The 26,585-nt window shown below is 44.2% G+C and overlaps 1 protein-coding gene across 1 annotated transcript in view; it reads right to left on the reverse strand.

Annotated features, from left to right (window-relative positions):
* The window catches only part of LOC147722658 (uncharacterized), a 132,243-nt gene that overhangs the window by 38,386 nt on the left and 67,272 nt on the right, over positions 1–26,585 (reverse strand). The window lies entirely within an intron of this gene.

Raw genomic sequence — 26,585 nt, forward strand, 5'->3', positions numbered from 1 at the left:
GTATTTCAGGAACCAAACCTGTGGATCTATAATACCAATCTGTTGCTTGAGTAACAGCAATTGTATTTTGAGATATAAAACCTTTTGTTGTAGAGAATTGAATGTATTTGGCCAAAACAAAATGCTTCTATCAGATTTCAATATTTTTTCTTTCCCTTATATGTCCAGCAAAAGCACCTGGATTTCCTATTGGGTTATTAACCGCACTTTATATATCCTGATTGATTGAATGTCTAGGTACAAAAATATTGTCTATTGTGTAGCCCACTATATGCTTTGCAGAGGCTAGCAATCCTTTCCATTCTGCTTTTATAATGGGCATTTTCACCATATGGAGAGAGGTGCACCCTCTCCACCCAGCATCTCAAAAAACTTACTGATGATCCTTGGAAACACTTTGTTAAATAGGTTAGGAGTGAGGTGCCACCTGTCTACACATCTCTCCAAAGTTGTTTCCGAGTATTCCTGATCACCTTCGTACCCAAATCGTGTTCCCACCTAAATGTATATTTCCATACCTCTTTCCCTGGGGTAGAAGTAAAGAATTTGTAATGGCCAATTCCCCATTACTCTGTATTTTAATAAGACATGAGCAATAGTTCAACCTGTGTCAGTGGCCATCAATAAAACCTTTTAGGACATGATCAAGTGAACTGCGATGTGAAGCCAGGGCCTGCTATGTTTGTGTAATAGTAGGGATAGATCTGCTGTCTGGACCCAAAATGTATTTATTACTCGAGTAGTGACATTGTGTTCTGGGCCTGGTGATCTGTCTAATGTCAGGATAGCCTTTTTATCCTCAGAGTCATCCTAGCTGTTCAGCATCACCAACTGCAGCCTCCAAGATAGTACTTGGTTGAATATTTACTTGAACGCGACAAGGAGGGAAAATGGAAGGCGATGGGAGGCAGAAATGAATGAAAAATGGTATAGGTCCATCTAAACAAAATTCAAAGACAATGTAAAATGAAATACCAGATCTTTTTAGCTATGACATTGTTAGAGACCTTTTGGGACTTTGGACTTCAACCTTCTCCATGTTGCTAACGTGTTATTTTGGATAATGGTGCCAACATAAAATCCTCTGGACTGGATGATACCCGTTTGGCCATCCATACAAGTATTTTCAAATTTCATGAGTGCTTTTCAGAATTGCTGCAAACTCATTGAAATTTTGAACCAACAAATTAAAAGATTCTGCTGTAAAATTGACAATGTAAACCGACTTTCCAACATTCTATTTGATGGAATAAAATCATAATTCTCTTTGGGGGAACACAGGAACCTATTGGTGTTTTATTTCATGGGTTTCTATGCAGAACTTCCTGGAAATCTTTTAGATTTATGGATATTTTCCTGGCAAATTTAGAGGCGAAACACACCATTTGGCCCAATAGCTTCAAAGGTTTGCTCTGGGGCATAACCAAACATTGCTGTGGAGTATTGCACTACCTCTTTCACTCAGTTGGTAGGTGCCATTCCGGACATGGTTGAAGTTAGGAGAATTTTATTTGGGTGACTATTCCTTTGAGGAGGAACAGCTCTGGAGTGTCTCATCAGAAAAACACCTTTCAGAAGCAGTTCAAATGCATAAAATAGGTACAGTATCCGCAGCAGGTGTATTAGTCCCTCTACTGAATGATGAAAGTGTTCAAGCAAACAGAGCAACATAGGTGTGCTTGAATAGGCTTCTTCATAAAGAGATCACAGAGAGGCTTCTGAATCTTCTTGCAAAAAGGTTATTAAATGCAGGAAAAGTTAAATAAACCTTGGCTGCATGAACATATTAAGGAAGCTCGTGGTGTGTGTGGATCCCACTTTCATAATGTTAACATTTTCATTCTGTGCCATTCTCATTCCGAGTTACCCAGGAATACAGATGCAGTATTCCCATACCTGCAATCACCAATATGATTTTATTCCAGAATGGAGTCATTCTTTAACATGTGTTGTATGTCTTGCATGTCGACCTCATTTTCTGTAAACGTCTGTAGACACCAGATGCACTCTACCATGTGCCATTAGAGAGGATTACATGGACTCCTCCTTTGTTCTTCTTGTTTTCTCTTATCTACTCCTAGGTTGAATTAGGAGCGGCCATTCAATAAAGTCATTGCACCTTGTAGTTGCACACAGGTTGGATCGCTCTGATTTATTAGAGTTCTAGACCCAACCTCTTCCACTCGCTTTTTTATTCACGCTATTTGGTCCTGAAGAAGCGCCAGGGGTCGTTCTGACCGCCTAGACAGCACAAAACATGTCGACCTCTACTTACTAAGGCACATTATGCCCTATCAGTAACTCACGACCTACAGGTTTTTTAACATGACAAGGGAACTTATACATTAAAATGTACTCACTCTGGTATCCCTTAGCCAGTTTTACCATTCACTCACCCACTCCCTGTTCACTTAGAACCCTCTTACTCACACCCACACACATCATACTGCTGTACAAACAAAAGATCTCTGCTAAAGCGAACATTTGGGGGACCCATAGGGCATTGCAACGCCGGCCAACGAGGAGCAAATGCCCGATGAAGAATGACATCCTTCGGGTGTGTGAAGGGCATCAAAAGATAAGACTTGCGCTTGCCTCTAGTATGTGAGATTTAGCCCTAGGATCTTACTCTCTTCCTCCTTTCCCTTCCTTCCCTTGTTTGTGGGTGACTATTTGCACCAATACCTGGAACAGTTACCCTTTGTTTAGTTTGTGATTAGCATAGGGAGCACAGGTACTAGACCACAACGAGCTACTAGTCCCCCTCTTGTTTTTGTTACAAAACCTGATCTTAACAGGTGAAACGAAGAGAAATGCTTTATTTCTCCTTGTTTATGCTGTTTCCATGTGTGCTGCGTTATGCAGCACCCATAAAAACAGCAAATTTCCTATGATTGTTTATGTGCAGGAAGAGGCCCTTCCTGCACATAAACAATCATTTTAAAGAAAATGCTGTTTTGCATCTTCTATGCGTGCTGCAAGCAGCACACATAGAAGTGAAAAAATTGCATTTAAAGATTTTTTTAGGTGCAGGAAGGGAGACCTTCCTGCACATAAACAACCTTCCCCTCAACACAGGCACCCTTGCACTATAGTGCAGGTTGTATGTCAAAACAACGCTGGCTTTTACCCCGCGTGCCATTACAATGCGGGGTTTACAGCGCAAGACGTTACTACGACTTGCGCTGTAGGGTGCTGGATTTAGGAATAGTAAGATTTACTATTCCAACACCAGCCTACGTACAGTAGGGAAGGTGTTGGCATAGTAAATCTAATATTCCTTAGCCTAGAGCGCCCTCCAGCACAAGTCGTTGTAAAGCCCGCGTTGTAATGGATGTTCCCCATGGTGCAAGGGTGTCTGCATTGGCGTTAGGCAGCTAAAGTTAGCACCAGCGCAGAGGGAAATGCAGGGCTGCACTATATTCTAATAAATATGTTGCAGCCCTGCATTTCCAAAGTGACGAAGCGTGTCAGCCTTCTTGGCTTAATGACATGCTTCACCACTTTATTGTAAATATGCCCCTTTGAGTGATAGTAAATGTACTTTTCATAGTAATTCGCAAATATTGCTAATCTGTGCTCTTTTCTGTGTTATGTGGAAATGTATTATTCAGTATATAGTGGGTGTTTCAGTGCAAGTATAGTAACACATGGTTTTATGTATTCAATATTCACTTATAAAGCTATTTGCTCACATTGCCATTGATGTTCTGTGCATTATTGTTAGGTCCTGTGAAGTGACGCAGTCCTGCCAGCGATGTTAAATCCAAGAAGATATTTGTTGTAGAAAATAACACAGCATGTAAAATGTCTGAAGGGCTCAGGAGATCAGCATCAACTGACTCAAGAGTTGTCTCTCCACATCATCAGATTCTAATCCTCACATTGTGTACTAAACTACACCCTATAATATAAGCGCAACAATATTCTCCTAGTATAAGCCATCCTTCATACTTAATATGAATGCCAAACACCACACAGCTCTTCTCCTAGTATAAGCCACCCTTCATACTTAATATGAATGCCAAACACCACACAGCTCTACCCCTTTACACAACCAAAAAAAGCACATAATAAAATACACATATGAGTTGCACCTCTTATGACATGCACTATTAATCATACATGCATAGTATTTTCTATTCTTCTACTTTCCCATAACATCTATTGGTTTGCGTCTCCCAAGTGTTCATCCCCATTTAATCCGCTGTTTTCGCTTATTTTTTTTTTTACCAAACAAGCCATGTTCCAACACACTTCAATGGTGGCTTCCAATGCCGGTTCTTTTATTTCAATGATACAAGTTGGCTACCTAAATTTGGATTTTCCTTTTTTCTAACAATTGATTTTTGACACGAACAAACTCACCCACTGCGAAATTCACAGAAACGTGTCTTTCTTTGCAACTTCATTTTTTCACATCTCTCCTTACTGAATGTATCACTGGTACTCTTGGACCTGTATGCCTCACTCAATACACCAGTCTCACTACACAGATTACTAGATTTTCAGATTGGATTCAATGTCGAAACCACTTTTCTGCCTCTTATGAACTCAAATGATACAGCTCCAGTAACCAAGCGTGCCAGTCGCTGTTGACAGGTAAAACAGGGAACATTTCACCCAATATGCTTAAAATGTCACTTCTTAGCGTATCTTGTCTTTAGAAAAAATTGGACTCTTTCAATTTTGAAAACCGTGCCAATCACTGTCAACACGTGAACAAGGATAACCTTAAAATTATCCAAGCATGTCCATTGCTGTTGACACATGTAAGTAGCAGTACCGCAGTTAGCCACCAGGGGCCCTCCTAGCAACATCCATGAGAAAGAGAAACTTGAAATTATTTCGGTGGATTTATGCAGCAAAACGGAGGCGCAGGTAAGCCTAAATTCTAATTTCAACTTTATATTTTAAGTTTAACCAAATTCTTGCTGTTCAAGGAGCGTTAGCGTTAGTATTTTCCAAAACATTAGAGTGCGATTCTCGCACTCGCAGCACAAATACGAGTACATTAACCGTGGCACACCACCCTGTTATCACTAGTAAAATCAAGTTCCTTTCTGCGTCACGCACTGAGTGGCATTGTATCAGGAACGGCGTTAAAAATTATCGCCAGTTTAGCGGCAGAAAACTGCCCTTGAGAATTCCAATAGAAGTCCATGTTCTGGTGTGAACATGGGCTTCTATTGGAATTCTCCAGGGCGTATTATCAAGCCCATTATCGCCGCTTTAGAGGCAGGTTTCTGCCGCTAAACGGGCGATAATTTTAACGCCGTCCTTGATAATATGCTCCTGAGTGCCAAAAGACTCCAAAGCTATGGTGCGCAGTGACTGAATATAGTGGTGTACCACACGCGCTAACACTTCGCGCGCCAGGAGAATGCTGTTCTGCGATTTCAAAAGAGGCGCCTTGACTGAATATAGGGGAATGTCACTCACGCACTAACATTTTGCAAAGCAGGACAATTCGACTTCGCCATTTCAAGACATGTGCCCTGAATCGAATGCGAGCCCTCTCCAAAAAAGAATAATATTCATGAAAATGTGCCAGAAAAGAGCTGTGACATATTCCTCCACTACAAATGATCTCGGGGCACCAAATAATGTTAAAACAGCACCTTTCAAAGTTCATAGATAAAATCCTCATCCAATGTTTTCCACGTGAACAAATAAATACATTTGTAGAGTAAAATCTCATGCCATATTTTGTAAAGTGGCACAGTCCAGCCAGCAATGTTAAATCGGAGAAGAGATTTATTGTAGAAAATGACAACAGCATGTAATATTTCTGAAGGGCGCAGGAGATCAGCACCAACTAACTCAAGGGTTGTATCTCCACATCATCAGATTCTAATCATCGCATTCTCCCATATAGATTCTAAACTACATCTTATAATATAAGCTCAACAATATTCTCCTAGTATGAACCATTCTTCATTCTTACTATAAATGTTAAATATTACAGGTCCTCAGACCATATTGAGTATTTTAAGTCCAGAAAACTAACATGGTCAGATCATCAAATTTAGTGATGACTGTCGGCCCAATGATCATCTCTATACATTGAACAAAACAGCCATCATGGTGATTCCCTGTCGATGTACTAAAAGTTTGGTGGGTGGCCGCTGTCAGTTTTGACAGCTGTTCACCAACTTTTTACTTTGTTGTTTTTCAAAAACAAACTCCCAAAGAGGGTGTTTGACGGAACAAAGCATTTCCACAATAATGATTATGGAAAAGCCTTGAATTCTCTAATTTTTTATAGTTGATTTTCTACTTTTAACCCTTTGCGGGCGTCGGACGGCCCCCAGCGTCACGTTGGGAGTGTGCAGAGGACGGCCGGGGTCCGTCCTGACCACGCCCAGTCATAATTCACCCGCACTGCGGCGGAATTCCAGCCGTGGTAAACGGGTTAAAGAATAACTGAGCATATTAATGATGTGACACCCCTTGCTTTGCTGGCAGAAATGCACATACAGCCATTGATCATGGTCTGCTCTCTGCTTCTGCAAGTGATTTGAGCTGCACTATTAATGTCATACCGACTGCTGTGAGTGATCACAATCCGGCAGTTTGCACTTTAGCAATCCAGGCCCACAGCACTAAAAGCATTGCATGTATCTCTAACATCACCCCTGTCAGGCCTAATAGCGTTAGGATTAAATGGGCTGGGGTGGGCCCATGTAAGGTCTTACGGGTTTTACTAATAAGGACCCCCAATGAATTTAGGGGCATATTATCAAGGACCAGTGTTAAAATTATCGCTGTTTTATCAGCCGGAAACTGCCGATAAAACAGCGATAAAGGGCTTGATAATACCCCCTTGGTAATTCCCATAGAAGCCCATGTTAACATTAGAACATGGGCTTCTATGGGAATTAACAAGGGCGTATTATCAAGTCCATTATCACCGTTTATCTCCTGTTCCTGGCGATAATTTTAATACCGGTCTTTGATAATATGTCCCCTAGTTATTGTTTGGACAACGAGGTAGATCATGAGGGGCTCTAAAATGCCTTTGGTCAAATCGCCAGATCCCTCAATTCATTACTGTTAAGACCTCCTAGATCTGGTAGTACAGGGAAACAAGGGTTGTTTTATCATTCGTGCACCCAAGCATCTAAACTCTTAAGGGACACCTTTCACAGTCTCCCCAGCGATTTTCCATAAATTAAGCAATAGTGCAAGAACTATAAGCATGTTTTTGAAGCCGAGAAAAGGGGTTTTACAAGAGGAAGCATAGGAAAACCTAGCAAAGGAAACGGAGACAAAATATTTTGTCCTTTTTTAGAATATAACGAACACCTTTTTTAAAGGATGACTCAATAACTGAAATGGACTTCCTAGTCCCCGGTGAGGCATGGGTAACTAATTTCAGGGGTATTTTGGAATCATCTATGATGGGTCCACCTCTAGACAGTGGCAGGGGAAAACTTCTTAAATCGGAGCTTCCCCTGCACATTACTTTAGAGGAGGTCCTCCTTGCTATTGATATGAGTGCAGGGGGAAAAGCACCAGGCACAGATGGAGTGCCAGAAGATGCATTTAGAGCTATGAGGGAGTAAGGGGGCCTCATTTTGAGCAGGGAACTGAATGCAGCTGGTAAGGGCACATCTCCCCTGTCCTAGGTCATGTTAATCATAATCCCTATTTTTTTTAAGATAAGAAACAAATCTGATACTAAATGTTATTGCCCAATCTCCCTTCTTGATTTGTCAGCCAAATTGATGGGTAAGGATCTCTTAGAGAGATTGAATTATTCTCAGGCCAATCTTCCAATCATTTTCGATGTACAATTGGTTTTAGGAACGGCCAGGGGAAGGTGGGTGGATCAGTGCATAGACATTGAATTACTCATTGGGAAACATATTAAAGCCAAACTAGGATCCCTTGATCTCGGTTTTGCTGACCTCAATAGTGCATTTGGTTTGGTTGACCACACATTACCCTGGTCCATATTGATCGCTAAGGGTTCCCCTAGGAAGTTACTTAGCTTTTTAGCATACATACATAGAAATCTATTTGGCATGATGAGGTATGGCCCAGATGGGGAATGTCCCCCCTCATTTAAAATAAAGACATTGTATCAGACAGGAGTGCCTACTAGCACTCCTCCTTTTTAGGTCTCGCCTGGCATTAGCACTCCGCATGCGCTACTCTCGCCAAGGCGAGGTCCTTTTGGAATCGATACGATTCTGAAGTGCATGCCGTGGGACAGAAGATGTGCACGTGGGGGCTGGATGCTTTACTGGCCGCGTGACACTCTAGGGACTGTTTTTTGGGGCTCGACTGCGCGGCTCCTGACGGCGGACTCGGCACAAACGTTACTGCCTGTAAACGTTTTTTGTCATTTTAGCTTTTAGTTACTACAGTCCGCCACCCCCCCTTCCAAAATGAGTTTGCTGTAAATGTAAGTAGGAAGCCGTTTAGGCTTTATTTGTTCCCAGTACAATTTTTTTTATTTTGGTTACTACATTCCGCCCCCCTTCCAAAATGAGTTTGCTGTAAATATAAAAGTAGGAAGCCGTTTAGGCTTTATTTTTTCCCAGCCATCTGGGAAATCCACTTGTCTGTTTACTTTTAAATTATTTTTGGGATGTATAATTTATTTATTAACGGGTGCTCCCGTGAGACTGTGCGCAATCAGGGTTTAACAAAATGGACCATGTATATATATTTTCCAAATGAGGAGCGAGTCCACACATTTCTCATTAAAAGTGTCTCGAATCGCTGCACACAATATTTAAGATTATTTTCTTGCAGGACAATTTGTGCAAATAGTAATAAAATAAAATAGCAGCTATTTGTCCACAATAATACTCTATACTTTACACTGGAAAACAGAAAAATTATGATACGCTACTGTATAGCTGAAGAGCTTTATTTGTTTTTGGAGATCGGATAAAACACTTAAATCGGTTGACTAATACACCGATTTGTCTGCAGTTGTTTGTGTCAGACTAATTGTTTCAGTCCCTTTTGTTGTTAGGCTTTGCTGAGGGCTATTTTTCTCGCCCATTCCGGTTTGTGACGCATGGGTAAAATAAGTGTCTGGAATTTTTTTTTTAATAGAAGGCAGCAAAAAGAAAAAAAGTTTACATCCTTTTTTATGCTACTAAAAATGGGGGAAATTATAGGAAGCTGCTCTGGAGATTTCAATGCTAATTTTAAGGTTTTAATAACAAAGTAATGACCTATTTATTTGTTTGTATGTATGTGTATGTACTCCCGTATGCCTTTTTTGTGTGTGTCTACTTCTTTTATATTTGTTTCATAATGCAGTTTTGCAGCCTGTACGTTCCTGTAATTAACAGGTGTTATTAATCAATTTAAGAATACCAAGAGCCAAAAGAAGGGGATTTTCAGAAACTGCTTCTTTTCACTCTCCCTCCTCTACCTCTTTCTTCTCTGCCTCATTCTCTGCCTCCTGTCTCTTCCACCCTTCTTCCCACTTCTTTGTCTCTCTGCTCTTCTTGTCTCCAGCCTCTTCTCTCTTCCTCACTTCATGCCTCCTCCTCCCTCTCCCCTCTGTAACTCCTTCTTCCTCTGTCTCGCCCCCTCGTTTCCTCTGCCTCTCTCTCCGCCCTGTTTCGGAGTCCCACTTACACCCTCTCCCAGTGTGTGTCTGACTGAGCCCTGCCTTCCAGCGCAGCCCGGGCTCTCCTCTCCGCTGCCCACTCCCCCCTGTCCACCCCAGGCGTGTCAGAGAGAGGGAGAGCACAGCCCAAGCCAAGGGAAGGGACGGGTTGGAATGTGCTGTGTGTGAGACTGATTCACCTCACAAAACAGTGCAGGCCTCCTGGTGCAGGCAGCAGCGGATCATCAGGGAACTCTGGGCACAGTGCCTCCGACCCCCCATTGTGCAGGCACTTACTGAGCAGGAGTAGCAGGCATTGTGAGGGTGAGACAGGGGAAGGGGGCATCACACAACACAATCCGACAAGCTGAACGGAACAGCAGCGCCAAAGTGAATTATTTAGGAGTGGCCATGTGATTACACTAGAAGCTATGTGCCTCGGGCTCAGCTCTAGGAGCTACCTATTACCTCATTCAGAAAGAGGTGGTGCTGCAAAGATTACTGGGCTTTTGTTGTTTCCAATGGCCGATCAGTGCTTGGGATGAAGCCACTGGGTCTGTAGGCTCGCAAGCCCTCTGTGTTCTGGGACCCAGAAGTGAAAGGAGTATAAGGGAACGCCAGGGTAATCTGAGACAGGCCGCAGTGGCCGGGGCAGTGTCAGTCACCTGGGATGCATGTTGCAGGACCCAGCAGGCCAGTCCGTCATGGCCGCTTGCCTGTTGCATTGCCAGGCGCTCGCCTTAATATCCAACCCCCCCTTTGCCCCGCCCCACACTACGAGACTTCAATGTGCTGCTCAGGGGTAATTTTGTTGCATTTAGTTACAGATCGTTACACCATTGCTGCAGGAAGGTGGTGCCCTGTCTGAAAGTCATGATTGGCGTTTGAGCCATGAATAAGGAGGGGGACCCAGTTTCTTTAAAATGTACCCGGTTATACCCACCACCTGGAACCCTGCTCAGCCCCGACAAGGAGAGGTGAAGTCGCTCATCCAGTTTTCACCATGAACTCACCAACAGTTGACAGCAGTGCTTTATGTGGGCCGGTACTGAGAACCGGCAATTTTTTTTTTGAGAGGGAGAGTACTGGAGCTTCAAGGGCGACGTATTGCTAGTACTTTGAGAGCATCAGCACTCATCAGAAACAAGCAGGTACTCGCATCTTTTTTTTTTTTTTTTTTTTTTAAGTTCAAGGACTGGTTGAATGGGCAGCTCGCTGGGACGATACGCATGCTCCAGAGTAATTGTGTGTCTTCTGAGTGTCACACAATCCATTCCGCACTAAATAAGGTAAGCAAGCGCCGCCGGTGAACCATGCTAAGCCTAAAAAAAAAAAAAAATGAGTGCAGGTGAACCGCGCTAAAGCTAAAAAAATGAGTGCCGGTGAACCGCGCTAAAGCTAAACAAGCATTGAAAATGCAATAGGTCTCGCCTTTGATTAAGTTAAAGCCATTTGCTTTGCTACTGGTATTGTATAGCAAAGCAAATGGCTTCAACTTAACCTCTTCGCCGCTAATGACAAGGGTAACTCGTCATGGACTTTCCATTGATTTCAATGGAAAGTAAATGAGAAACAAGAGTAATGCCTTAGCAGTAAAGGGGTTAATGAAACGTGGTTTCCGGAGGAAAGAGTTACATTTCCCTAAGTTGCTAATCAGTTTGCATTTTACCAAGATGTCTACAGAGTAAAAATAAAATCCTTGTTGATTTTACGGGACCAGACATATTGCATTTTTTAAAACAAGGTCTGTTATCTCCTGAATCAAGGCCAACAACTCGTCCAGATCTCTTGACCATGAAATCTGAACCAAGACTGTTTGGGGGACAGTTTACGAATTCCAGCACATAACCCTTTTCTTCAATCTGCAAAACTCTAACGTCAGAAACATTGTTTTGCCATTTTTAAAGACAAAAGGCAGGGAACCCCCCCATTCCCCCCAACCGGGAGGTTGAGGTTGGCATAGACAGGAATGCTTCCTGGCCTGCGGGGGAGGAAGCAAGGGTTTTGAGGTTTGACTCTTCCCAGCATAAGGTTGAGTTGACCTGTAACTGTTGGAAGGAAAATTCAAGCAAAAACCTTTTTGCTGTCTTCCTCTCATAGGTCTTTGAAAAAGATAAGGCTTAATCTGGGCTCTAAACTGAGCATGTGATGAATTGGAGGACCATCTAAAGAAGGTTTCAAAAATCAAACAGCTTGTGGCCTAAGAAAGGCATATGCATTAAACCAGCCTTCTGTGCACCATCTGCCTTCCAATCCCTCAAATATATCTGGCGTCTACCAGCAACACTAGAAGCCGTAGATGAAACAGAAACCTTAAGAATATCACAGGAAACATCTGAAAGAAATGTTGCCTGCAGTAGCAGCCGGAATTGCTTTTGGGTGGGCGTGAAGGGTTGCGTGGGTAGGTGGGATTTGCAGGGGGTGTAACAGGGAAATAAAAAATAAAATAAAAAAAAACCTTTCTGCTGGGTCCCGCGTCTTCTCTGCTCATGCTCTCCTGCTTCCAACAGGAACAGGAAGCAGGCCGCCAGGCTTCCTCCCCTAAGCCAATCACTACGTTGCAATGCCAGGGGCTAGTGGGGTGGGCATTTTCTCCATGCAGGCTGCAACACGGCCTGCATGGAGAAGGGCAGAGTGCGCATGACTGGTTTGGGTGGCCTGAGGGGGCCAACCAAACAGTCTCTGCGCATTCAGGAGTGGGCAAATCACTACTCCTCTGCCCTGCTCAAAGAGCAGAGCAGCCCCACACACCCGCAATGCGCAAAGCAAACATAAAATGGCAATAACTAAAAGTTATTACGATTTTATGTTATGGCTTTCTCGCACTGGGAGAAAGCATTGGGGTGACGCTTCTCCGCCCTAGTGGTGCAGCTGCCCCTGAACTTTCCTGTAATTCCATGCTGGAGAATAAATCTGAAGAATCCACCCCCTCTTGAATGACCGTAGTGATAGTTTTAAAATCATTAACCAAAGCCTGAGAGTCATAGACTGTGTAGATCGCAGCCCTCAAGGCCAAATTAAGACCCGATTTTTTTTTTTTTAAAGAGGCTCCAGAAACAAGCACAGAAGAAGGACTGTCCTGTATATGTCTTTTTCCATGGCCGTCATCATCCTTATCCCTTTAGCAGAGATGGCGCTTAGAGGAGTGTTTTCTATTAGAGGAGTGTCTATCCTCCTTTATAAATGCCACCAAACTGAACCAGAGTGTATAAGGGACCTGAAAGACCCACAGGGGCGGAATGAATGTCTAAGAGAAAAAACACATACAAAAAAAAGACAATAAATCCTTAACTTAAAAACTCGGGCCATATTATCAACCAAGGGCGATACATTTTCGCCGCTTTTATCGGCAGGAAACTGCCGCTAAAATGGCGATAATGGGATTGATAATATGCCCTTGTGAATACCCATAGAAGTACAGATTAACACCAGAACCTGGGCTTCTATGGGAATTCGCAAGGGCATATTATCAAGCCCATTATCGCCGCTTTAGCGGCAGTTTCCTGATGATAAAAGCGGCGATAATGTATCGCCCTTGCTTGATAATATGGCCCTCGGAGTGCACTGAATTGTCCTTCAATACGAATAGTAGTGTCCATGACGATTTTCATTTTGGACACAAGAGGGCAGAATTGTTCAACTTACTGTCTAATAATGTAATAGAAAACTTCTCAAACATGCAGAATGAGTCAAACATAAAGCATAGAGAACCAGTGAAACTCCGAGAATCATATCAACATGTTTCCGTAGTGAAACACCAGGATTGTAACCGTTGAACCTCCGAAAACGAAAACCATCACGGATTCAAGTGGAAACAAGCACAGGCTCCAACGCTGGAAAAAACACATCAGCATACTCAGGCATTATTCCCAGGCGCCTAACCCACGAAGAATATGAAGGTGGAGATGGCCCATCTCCATAAAATGAGACGCTGCGGGGGCGCCGAAAAAAAACATCCTAAGCATAGTAGATGAAAAACAAGCATTGGCAATGCAAATAGGTTTCGCCCAGGTTTGATCTATTGGCGGTTGCCAATGTGATTTTTTCGAGATGCTGCAGAGCAGCGTGGACTGCTGTGCAACATGGCTTAAAGTAAATAAAAACAAATCCGTGTGGACCGTCATATCACTGCTTTTGTTCACTTTAAGGCAAGTTGCACATTTACCTGCCTTGCTGTGCAACATGTCGAAAAAACATTGATAGAAATAAAATTTAAAAAAACACAAGAAGAGAGGAATCAAAAAGGAAAGGGAACGAAAAAGAAAAAGGAAAATGAAAAGGAATATGCGGACATGACAGACCACCAAGGGCTTCACTGTTCTGGGATGTGTTTTTTCCCTCAATGCTTCCCATTCCCAAAGCTGCCTCTGGTTGACAAGCATGTGAGACTGCCTACTGCTGCATTCTGGTGCTATAGGAACACATAAAAGCAATGAGCACATTTATAAACAAGCATTTGCAATGCATTAGATCTCGCATTTGCCTGATTTTGTGCTATTGGCATTGGAAATGGCAATGCCTTTTATTATTGTATGGTTTATAAACATAAAAAGGCATTGTCATTCACAATTTCAATAGCACAAATTCTTGCAAACGTGAGGCATAATGCATTAGTGGATAGCGGAGAGGGCGGGAATGCCCATTGTGTGTACACAATCAAACAATGACAGACAGAGCACAGAGAATACATGCAAGTTGAAGCGAGCAGTTCAGGGTCTGTGCTAAATTAAACAAAAATAATAAAACATAGAAATGCGCTCTGTATTCACTTCTGTCACATAAGCCCACAGAGCTTTCCAGCCACGTCGGCAGTGAAAACACGGACACATGCAGTCAAAGACTAAAGAAAGTTACAGAAAGCATATTTACCGTTTGTGCTGCAGCATGCATTATTGTTCTGCTCGTGGACACAGTGGGAGAGTGCGCTGTGCCTGATAGAATTTTTATCATAAACCTCCTGAAGGTTGCAAGTGTCCGGTACGAAGGTTATGTTGTTTTAGGATGTAGATGCCACTTGTGTTTTGTTTTATTGCCTTTGAAGCCGGTTTTTGCACCAGTGCAGAGTAGACAGCATTTGCCCAGAGCAGCTGCGACTGTTATAGTTACGCAAGTGACCTCCAGCTCAAGGAATTGAAAGCCAATCCCTCTTTGCCTACTCTTAATGTACTGGGCAATTAGTTTATTTTTTCTGACATTATTTCAAGGGGTGCTCTTCTAGAGTACCTGAAATGAAGTCTAGGGCGGCTCGGTCTCTCTGTACCATCCAAGAAATAAACCCCATACATTGCCCCCACACGCACGAGCTGGCGGCCTGCATTTTCTTTATTATTGTTCATTAACAGAGCCAGTGCATATGTTGTGTTGTACTTCCCTTTAGGTCCTCGCGCATGCATTGTTGTGTCATCTGCTGGCGTTCTAGAAAGCCAGCTGATAATACCTGCTCGGACAGTTTACAGTTATTCAGTTCTGCCAGCAGCCTGTGCGGAGCGTTCCTGTCGTGCTGGTGTGTTGTACCTTATACTTAATAAAGTATACTTTAAAGATAATATCGGTTGAGTAGTCTACTTAACATTAATGGGGACGAGCTAAACTGGGCAACACATCGAGGAGCCCACGTGTATCTCATGTGTAAGCATCTATAACTGGAGGATATTTTACCTGATGTTGGGCCACAGCACTAGATGAAAGAGCGTTGAAAGAATCAACGGATTGACGATCTAGAAGATAGATGTGCTTGCGAGTGAATAACTCGTTATTTAAAACTGAAATTGACGGATCGTCAAAGTGAGACCTGGTTCGTGGTTGACGTTTCTTCCGAGTTAATAGAAACCAACAACAAAAGACCCTGTCCACAACACGTAAATTGTGTCAGTTACTTAGATAATAGAACAGTCTGTGCGTACTGATAACTATTATAATCCCCTACATCATTTTTATATACTCGTGAGGGAACAATTCACTGCACCTCGCCCATAGGTTTCTAAATTCAAGCTAAAAAGGCCAATCTTGCTTGACAGATACACAGAACACCATGTAAATACTGTCTGACACCTCTAATCAGTACCAGACATTCACACCATCAGTGTTGGACCAAGTTCTATTTAGAAAAAATGTGTGAGAAACGAATGACACTTCACGGAAACACCACCAACGGGGTAACTGGTATGTAATCTCCAGAAAGGCCCCTGTCTCATCATCAGTTGTCATCCGATTCTCAGAGAAAGAAGAAGAAAAGTGTCCAAAACACAACCAAAACGTGCAACAAACAGTGGAAGCAGAAAGCATCTGCTAGTGACAAACAAAAACATAAATTAGTGCATAAAACACAGCATCCAATTCCCTTCAATAACTTTATTAATAGAGAATTGAATGTCTGCTGTTAAGATAAAAAGGCTGGTAGCTATTCATGCATACCATTACCTATTGCCAATGCCGACATGTTTCACTGCCACAACAATTTTGGCAGATTCATCAGGGCTGCACTATAGGCTGCCACTCCACTCTTCGTCAATTGTTCTGTGTTAACCAGAGACAGCCTGACTGCTCATACCGGCTGCCTGGGAATGAAAGGGGATGCAGAAGTACTCCAAACTTGAGTCTCCGCCTTCACTTAGCTTGTAGCAATCGTGAAATCGAGTTAGAACGAGACGAGGCGCGCGATACTAGATTTCACGATTGCAAAATTGTTGTGGCAGTGAATGTTGGCATTGGCAATAGGTAATTGCTCTTGGATGGGAAGCCAGTGAAGCGCCTTGAGGGATGGTTTAGCCGAGCATCTGGATTTCGTTCCTGTGAGGAGTCTTGCTGCAGCGTTCTGGACGTGCTGAAGTTTTTTTATGACAGCTGCCGGTGCGCCTAGGTAAAGGGCGTTTCCGTAGTCTAATCTCGATATGAGGCCCTGGATCAGAATTTTCCTAGACTGGGGGGTGGGGGGGATAAGAGGAAGGATCTTACGGGCTGCTCGCATGAGCCCAAAGCAGGTGCCGGCTGTCTTTCTTGCTTGGGCTCTGAAGCTAAGGTCCTGATCTAGCCAAAAGCCTAAGCTTTTGATTTCTTGTTTTAGTGTAGGGGGGTGCCCATGCTAGGAGGCCAGGCAAGGGTTTTGGGAAGTTTATTTGGGTCGCCAAGGAGCATAATTTCGGATTTCTCTCTGTTGAGTTCGAGTCTGGAGTCGCCCATCCATATAGAGATATTGTGCAGGCAGGTGACTAGGTTCTCCATTGATTGATCGGCCTGGCTTATGGAGACGACTAGTTGTGTGTCGTCGGCGTACATGACCACCTTTATGCCGAATGGTGAGGCGAATAGGCGATGTCGTCCAGGGGGGCCATGTAAACATTAAAGAGCGTGGGGCTCAGGGAGGAGCCCTGAGGTACTCCACAGTTCAGGGGGAGAGATTCGGAGTGACCGTAGCTGTCGGCAACTTGGAAGGTTCTGTGTTTCAGGAATGATTTTAGCCATACCAGGGCGGTCCCCGAGATGCCAGTTTTTTGGAGGCGGTGGAGGAGGATGGTGTGGTCCACCGTGTCGAAGGCGGCACTCAGGTCCAGTAGGATCACTGCCACTGATCCTCCTGCGTCCAGGATGGACCTGGTCTCCTCCGTTATGGCCAGAAGGGCGGTGCCAGTCCCCTGTCATGGTCTGAACCCTGTCTGAGAGTGGCAAAGGAGGTTGTTAGTCTCAAGAAATGTTGAGAGCTGTTCATTTACAATTCTCTCTGCCACTTTGCTGATGCCTGGGAGGAGGGAGATGGTCCTGAAGTTGGAAGGGTCCAAGGGGTCTAGATGAGGTTTCTTTATGAGTGCCCGAACTATCGCACTTTTCCAGTTAACGGGAACTATCCCGCTGGAAAGAGAGGCATTTATCAGCCTCGTAAGAAGGGGGGAAGTAGTGGGGGCTACTAGTTTGAGTTTGCTCATGGGGCTGGGTCATCTGGGGAGCCACTCTTCACCCGATTGAGAGTGTCGAACAGTCTCTCGATGGAGACGGGGAGGAAGGCTTTCAGGGCTGGTGCGTCTGGGTCGATGGGCCCAGTTGGGAGGTCGGTAAGGGGGGGGAGGCATTGGGGAAAGTCATTGTGATTTTGAAAGGGAAGAACTCAGCGAGTTGGGTACATCTGGCACCGGTGGAATCAGCAGCCGGCTGCGATTCAGGGACTTTCATGAGAGATTTTACTATGCGGTAGGTCTCCTTGGAGGAGTTGGAGGCAGCCAGGATTTTCCCTTCGTAATAGGAAGCTTGTGTATTTTTGATAAGGGTTTTATATTGCTTCATGGCTGATTTGTAAATTTTTGTTGTTTGGGTTCCAATCTTTCCTCCAGAGACGTTCCAGTTTTTTACATTTTTTCTGGAGATCTCGTAGTTCCGAAGTGAACCAGGGAGATTTGAACGAACCCCTCTTACTGGGGAGCTGTTTGACAGGGAGAACCGCGTCCAAGGACGATTCCATCCAGTCTCGGATTTGGACATCTGCTAGTGAGGGATCCGGATTCAAGGTAGGGGTGGAGGCTATGAGCTGGTTGGTCCAGGCATCCGTGTTTAATTTGTGTCACGGACGCGAAGGCGCTTGGGGTGGAAGGCTGAGGCTGAATTTGCTAGAGATTGGGAATTTGAGGAAGATAAGGTGGTGATCTGTCCAGGGGATTGGTAGGGGTGAGGATGTAGAGAGTTCTGGGATATTTGAGAAGATATGGTCAAGAAGATGGCCCTTTTTATGAGTGGGTAAGGGGTTTTTCAGGGAGAGGCTGAGTGCTGAAAGATCTTCGAGGTCTCCCGCTATTTTGTTCCCTGGGTCATCGAAGTGGATGTTGAGGTCTCCCAGCACTGTAAAGTTGGAAGATAAACAGGCTAGGGAGGTGGCAGTCTCTACCAGGGAGTTAGGGAACTGTCCAAGAGGTCCCGGGGGTCGGTATATGAGAAGACCCGACAGTTTTCTCCGGGGAGAGATGTAGGGCAAAGTGAGCGTTTTCACAGTTAGGACTGGACGGTCCTTGAGATGGCAGGTAAGATGGGCTTTGGTGATTATTGCTAATCCGCCTCCTGATCCTTGAGGTCTGTCCAGATGTTTAATTGTATAGCCCGGAGGGAGGGCTTGGACTATATCTGGATCGGATGCGGAATTGATCCATGTTTCCGTGAGAAACAGCACTTCTATGTCGTTATTCTAAGAGGTTTATTTCGGTGCTGAGCTTGGGGAGGGATCTGCAATTAAGCAGAGCCATTTTGATTGTCCTCACTTTGGGAGAGGAGTGCGGAGTGAGTTTGTATGAACAGTGGTTGCATTTGTTATGATGCTCGTCGGGAGAGATTGAGTGAAGGCAGGGGTCCAGGGCACGAGTTCTAAGTTCCGAAGAGTGTCTGATGAGTAGCTAATGGGTAATGAGACAAGAGGGGCAGGCGGTCTGGGCTCTGGGCTCGTACTGGCGCGGACGGGCGCTGACTGGCTTACCTTCAGCGCGCTGGTGGCGCGCCCGCAGCGTGCGTCCGGCCGATGCGCATCCTTTTAAGGGAAGTGGGAAGGAGCGTGGCCTCACTTCCTTTGCAAAATGTCGGCAATTGTTGTCAGGCTCGCGGCAGCGTTAAGATCGGCTGCGGAGTGACTGAGCATCTCTAAGGAGGGGGGGGTGGCACGGGGGGGGGGGGGGGAAGTGCTCGAGGTGAATGCAGAACAAACCGGTATTTTAAAAACAATTTGAGCTACAGTGCTTTAAAAACGGAGATCGATTCCTCCTCACCAAAGAGAACAAACCAAACAAGAAACAATGGGCCTAATACGACATAATAAAACATGCAACAAAATACCCCATCCTCCCTCATGAAAATTGTTAAGATACATTAGATATGAGCCATCAGACAATATCAAATTGGGAAGGAAAAACAGCAATATTACATATCAATTCAGGCATAACCCCGTCCTTACCCAATAACACAAAATAATAATTTAGTAATGAAGAGTGCACACACCCCACGACAAACACCTGAGGCCAGAAACCAACATCGAGGGTGAACAAACACTACAAATACACATGTACCACAATATGGACCCAATAGAAGGTACACACAGTGAGGCGCAGGGCGACTTACACACGACAACACCTGAAGCGCAGGACGACTTACACAGGAAAACATGTGAGGCGCAGAGCGACTTACACACAACATCTGAAGCGCAGGGCGACTTACACAGGACAACATGTGAGGCGCAGGGAGACTTAAGCACATACAAACATAAAAGACGTGCAGCACAATGCGACTTACCAACACAACACAAGAAGATGTGAACCACCCACCAAGACCATAACCACCCTGAAGAGGGAACATGTGATGTCCACCCACCAAAAGACAATGACGTCTCAAACTATAAATAGCGTGAAAACTGTGGCATCACGAACTACTAACATTGCGCGGCGAATACAAGTACAATTTCAATTGTACCAATTTTAGTCACTAGATGGCAGCATAACCTTGTACAGTGGAATGTAAAACTGTTCATGTTTCAAAATCATCGTCTCACTACTTAAGCCTTAAAAAAAATCCTTTTACTCTTTAGATATTTCTAAATGATAAACTGCCAAAAACTCCTCAAGGAATACAGTACCAGTAGAAGATCACAATATCAGTTTTTGTCCTTTGCGAAGTACTTGGCAGAGTCACAAAGTACTTTGCAGCCCAACAAAACGGTGGGCAGAGGACATAATTTCCAGAGAATGTAGATAAAGACTTGGCACCTCAAACTCACCGCATGCATCAGAGGCCCAATCCGGTGTAAAATGCCCCTCGAGAATAAAAGAATTTTCCACAAACGTTGTGTTTGTAAATGCGCAATGAAAACAGAAGCAGTTATGGAGTGCCCGATGACTTGGAGTCTTCCGATGACTTTCGAAAATTACCCTAACAATGAATTAATGAAGCAGGCACTTGAGGAAAAAATCTCACATTGTGACGCTGGAAAAAAAACGTTGAGATTAGGTGAGCACATGGTTGGCAGGGTACCGAAGACCTTCAGCAACAAGGGATAACAATAGCCTTAATATTCCAATACAAAGATGGCAGGACGTGCGGAGACGCAAGCTGGGTGGCTAACAGCGCGCTCCTGCTCCCAAACGTCCTTTGACAGCCTTGTAGATCGTGATGAGAAGAAGACGTCATGGAAGGCTGAATGAAATCCACGCGGCACAATTAGCAAGGTGAGGTGCGCGAGCCACATTTGAATATTCAAAATGAAGCACAACGGTAAACTCTTGCCAGCCATACATGAAGAATACATGAGCAACTAATACACTGTAAATATAATGTATTCTCCTAACAGATGGCTTTTAATTGGTAGACAAAAATGAAGCAAGATGCAGACATAGGTTTTTTTTTCCTTATTTCACTCGCTTCTATCAATGTTGCACTGGACTGTCACAAAACGCAGCGCTCAAGAGAACCAGGAACACAGTAACATTAAAGCAGTATAAGTGAGCCACACCATTCCTGTGAGACCGTATTCCTGTTGCATCCTCATTCACATGCCACCAAAGACAGTTATTCACATAGAACTGTCCATCTGAGCAAGCACTGCACGCATGTCTTGAGAATCATGAAGACGCTTTGTGTTGCAAACTCCAATGCAAATTGAAGAACTTGAGGGTGATATCAATAACCACTCAGTGAAATAACTTGCGGATTAAGGCAAATTGGAAACATTTCTAAACAGATAGGTTGAATAAGTCGCTTTGTATAATAACTTCCAGGCATATGATTCCCACCTTGTTCATTGACCAAACACGTGCTCTCTATGTGCCAAAACAACAGTCTTTACTGAACCACAGCGCTCCTGTGTGGCAAATGTAAATAAATTTCACTGAGTTAGACCATAACTCATATCTTCAACAGCCACAATTCCTTTGCGCAGTGGATACATCCATACAACAGACTCAAAGGGAAGTGGTAGGGTGAAAGTCAGTACATTCATACCCTAACATACAGACCATACCTGTGGTCAAGTCCATGGAGTAAGACCAGGCAGGACACAAGTTGGGGCCGTCCGATGACAGGACACTGGTGGGGCTGACTTGCCTTTTACTCCATTCTGCTTCAAGTATTTTTCTCTTTTTTTTTGTAGTTGCGCTGTTTACAATGTTTTCTTTGTAGTTTCTCGGTTTCTGTTCAGTCCTTATGTACGCTTGGGTCCAGGTCCGCTCGTCGCCAAAAATATGTTGTGCTTTGTACATGAAGACACTGGTAGCCAGGTTGTAAGTTCTTAAAGTCTTCTTTATTAATCCAGGTCTTGTAGTATCAAACAAGGATCAGCCATGCAACAGCTTTTAACCCAACTCCAATATCTCCTATGCCAGCCCCACCAGGAGCAGCCTGCCTAGCTGCTCCGCCCATCTCCAACTGTCACCCACTCATCCACACAGTCACCCAGGCATTCCATTCATCACAGGCACACCAACATTCAGTCACCATCTCTCACTCTGGCTGAGGGGCTAGGAAGACCTAGGCTGATTCACGTAAGAAGGTAAATCTTAGGATATAACACCATAGGTGATGGATTTAGCCAAATTTGCATTTTGCGGCCTTAGAGTGTGTGAAGTGAATAGGAAAATGCACATCACTACAGTCAGATCTACAGCGTATATGAATGATTAGGAAGAAGTACATACATTGACTATTATGAGGTTGCATTGACGTACAAATCAGGTTTACAAGTGCCAGTTTGGTGTCTGGCAAAGAGCTGTCATTGAAGTACATTTGGGTTACAAAGCCGTCATGATGAAAAGCTTTCAGAATGTAAAGCATTTAGCATGCTAAAATTGGCTATATTATTGTCAGTTGAAGTGATGTCTCTAATTTGTTGAATTACACACCATGTGAGGCATCAGTTGTGTATGGATAATGGATTAGGATTGATGGGTGTAGTTTAAGATTGTGGTTCAGTGGATGTTAACTGGATTTTGAGAATAATAATACATATATCATTGTGTTATCCGCCACTAAGTTAGTACTTATTTAAGATTATTTTAGGTAATCTGCTTGAAATAAAGAATCATCTTAAAATAACAAAGCTACAAACTGAGCAGCCCTAATGTAAGTTGAATTCAATTAACCAAGTAGTTGGAAATAAAAAAAAACATATTGGTATTAGAGGATTGATAAATTTAGTGGACATAATTGAAAGCAAAATATGGATATACTATGAAAAAAAATTACCTTAATTGTCATGAAAGATTTAAATGAGTTGCAAAATTGGGAAGCACTGAATTTTCAGAACAAGAGGTTTGTGCTCACAAGAATGTTAATTTGAATTATATACTTTTGTCTCCTAAGAGGTGTTGAAAGTGTGTTTTCTTCCTAGATTACCAGACTAATACATCAACTGTGAGTAAAAGGAAGATTTACATGGACAATTCTATGATGTGGTCCTTTAGATTGTGTATATGATCGTTAGACAAATTTGACATATCCTGAAATATACAAGAATATCACATTTTGTAAGCCATAAGAAATTAAGAATTTTTTCATATTTGGGGTTTTTTGTAGATGGCACTTTACAGACATTTTTGGCTTGTGCTTGGGACTGTATGGGAGCAGGAGCTCCAGGGTAGGGGATCACTGCATCGGACAATATGCTTCGTTAAACCCGCCATCCACCCGTTTTCCTCGACCTACAAGCATCACTACAAGCAACTGGTTCGCATTAAGAAAAGAAAATATTTTCCACTCATCTGGACGACGCTCTACTCTGCTACGACCGGGACCGGGACCTTCCTGCCTCATCGACCCCCTCCTGGCTTGGGCGCCTCGAGGACGCAGGCCACAGCTTTCTTCCTCCAGGACCTCTCCACCTCGCCGCTAGCGCTGGGTACCAGACGCTCCTCCTGGCCACTGACCGCCCAACGCTGTGATCCGCCTGCAGGGGTCCGGCCTGGATGACCATGGAGAACTTAACATCGGGTCTGTGCTTTTTATCAGAGACTGATTTCTGGGCACCACGTCGCCTCTGGGTTGCTGCTCTGCACCGATTCAGCCACACTGAATTTTTCCCCAGCTCCATGCAGTCTCCCTGCCGAGGAATGTTCCGCTCGTTAGCTCCTCCTGCGGTAGGCCAATGATCGACCTGTGATGGCTGACCCAGCTGCTAGCTTGCGTAGAGCCCCATCGACCATGGACAGTGGCAGCATTATCGCCGCAGAGCGCCTGGGAGTTGCACGGCTCATCTCCGCTTCCTGAGTGCCTGTATCTGCATGGCGCCTCGGAACTTTCCAGTGCTCACGCTCCATCCGTGGCTTGCCCAGTTCGCCGCCCAGTTCTCCATGCCCAGTTCACCGCCACGATGCTGGATGCTGATGACCCGACTGCCCGACCAACAATAGATAATGCGATTACCCCCCACCGGACAAAATTGTTTATGGTGCGTTGATCCCCCACCGACACAAGGTGAGGCCTGCCTCTCTTGCGCTGCTTTGTCCCAGCTCAGCGCCTAGGAACAGGCATTGCTCCAGCTCTCCCTAACATGCCACAGCTCAACTGACTTTGGGAGATCTGACTTGCGAGATCGGCTGACGGGATTTCTAGCGGGGATTGCAGGCAGAGCTTTGGAACTCAGCACCAAGTGAGGCCTCCCTCGCCTAGCCCAGCAATGCCCTAGTTGTTTGATTGTGTGGTCTCGAGGGAAGACACTTTATGGGAGCGCTGATTTCAAATTGGGGGTTAAATAGTTATAGTGGCTGGGCAGGGTGGAATTCAGGAGCGAAGCAGCGCTGGCATGAATGGAGTAGTAACTGCCGCACTGAAATTGCGTGATCCAACTAGCCTTACAAAATGGTGCCAAAGCAGAGATCTGACGACTTCTAGGCCCCTCAAGATGGACGTGTTGCCATTAGAATAACAGCGCCTATTTTCTACAGAAACACTCCGGATCTATTTTTCCTTTGAATTTTAAACTGCTCCCTTCCTTAGCCTGGAGCTCCACCTTGTGGCCTGTTTTTAACAATGCACCCACCTTGAGAATCTGTGCAGATTGATAACCCGGTACTTTTGATCCTGAACCTAGCGATCCTCACCTTATGCAACCTTCCCCCCTCTCCGCTCCTACTCTTTCCAGCTTCTGTCCTCGGTCCTCAGCCCTCACATGCCCTTGCCCTTTGTCCCCACCCTGTATTTCTGTGCACCTTAGACAGACTTCCTTTCATCTCTATGGTTGTCTCCTCCCTTATCCTCACTCTCTCCTCCCCTACCCCCCAATACTTTCTCTCGCCTTTCACTCCTCCCCTAATTGTATTGCTGATTGTTTGATTTAATGTTTACTTGTTGATCTTCTTCTTGTATATTGTTGAACCACATTGTTGCACTTCCTGTCATCGCTCCCATCGTCCCCTACCGCATCCTCCCTCTATGTCTCTCCCTCCCACCTCTCTCAATGTTTTGAGACTGAACTATTTTGTCTGATGCTTGATGGAGCTACTTGGTTTAGCTATAGGGGAGATGCGCCTTGGATTCCCTCCTTGGTCATCACCTACCCAGTCGGTCTTTAGGCAGACTTCTTTTCGTCTCTCCTCATTGTCTCTTCCCTAGCTCCTATCCTCTCTCCCCTGAATCTCTCCCCTTGCCTGCTACTCTGCCTATCCCCTGTCCTTTGTGCCCTTTGACTAAGCACTCCTTCTCCCCTTGTTGGGGAAAGATCCAATATTTATACTCTGGAGTCTCAGCGAGCCCGCTGAGTGAGTCCACTGCGCCAAGGGAGCCACTCACACTTGAGGTATGGTATGGCACCCCTTGCCAAAGCACTCCCACTCCCATTTTTGGGGGAAGGATCCAGTATGTAGGCCTTGGAGTCTCAGACCTCAGAGAGTCCACTGCGTAAAGGGAGCCTCTCGCAATAGAGATAGGGTAGGTGTACCACTTCCCCTGGGATCACAGCTTACTGGACTTTGGACGTTGCCTTGACTCGTCTACCGGTTTGTGTCCCCGTCACCCTTCCCCTCTTCTCCTCATGCTGTGTCTCTCACCCTCCGCTCCCCTCCTCTTTCCCACCTTCATTATTTGTCTACTTCCCCTACTGCAACCCCCCTGAATCGCTCACCTTGCCTTCTTTTCCCCTTACGTATTTGTGCTTATTGTTTCTACCTTACAAGTAACTATGTTGCCATGCTCTAAGAACTGTGTAACCTTTGTAACGATGTAACCTGTAACTATGATCTGCTGCTCATGTAAAGCGCTCTGATACCGCCGGGTCTAGCCAGCGCTATATAAAACTTTTAAAATAAATTAATACATAAATAAATAGACTAGAAAAGCCTGTTCTACCTTAATGGGGCTCAGCTATGAATAAAGGTAAGAGAACTATCTACTATGAATAAAAGGTTGCTATTAGTTGGATGATTATATGATATATATTTGATAAAAGGTGTAGGTACAATGTTGAAGTTACCAAATATTTATTTTATTGTGTTTGTGCTTGCTTTTAGCCCTGAGAAAGCAAAACCTCTGCTGGCAAGGGGTAGTCATTATTGTTGAATATAGACACAACACGAAATATAAATACAATAAATTGAATCATCCCTATAAACGTTTATGACATGGACATTTGTAAGAATTTGTTTCCAAAAATCATCAATTGATTTATAAGGAATAAAGTATTTGGATTTTGTAATGCAAAGATGAACTTTGACAAAATTTGAATTCAACTAAACTTGGAAACCGGATTTAAATTCATTGCTAAAAGCTATGATTGAGATCAATTTGGAGGATCTCTGACTAAAATACGTTTAATCACTTTTGAGCATGCATACGTGTGTGTGGTGAGGAATAGGGTACAGTGGGCTGTTGGGTTACAGGTATGGATGTGCAGTATGCAATTTAGCAGCTTGTATGTTTGCCGAATAGTGGTAATTGTGTCTGATGTGTGTAGGGGCAGGCATATTGTCTTAGCTTAGTTGCTGTGCTTTACTGTCATTGTTTTGACCACTTTACAGGGATAGACACTGCCTTCTTCTGAATTTCTCAGAACACCTACTGTAGA

Source organism: Lissotriton vulgaris, chromosome 4_1, assembly GCF_964263255.1.
Source record: "Lissotriton vulgaris chromosome 4_1, aLisVul1.2, whole genome shotgun sequence".
Classification (NCBI taxonomy): domain Eukaryota; kingdom Metazoa; phylum Chordata; class Amphibia; order Caudata; family Salamandridae; genus Lissotriton; species Lissotriton vulgaris.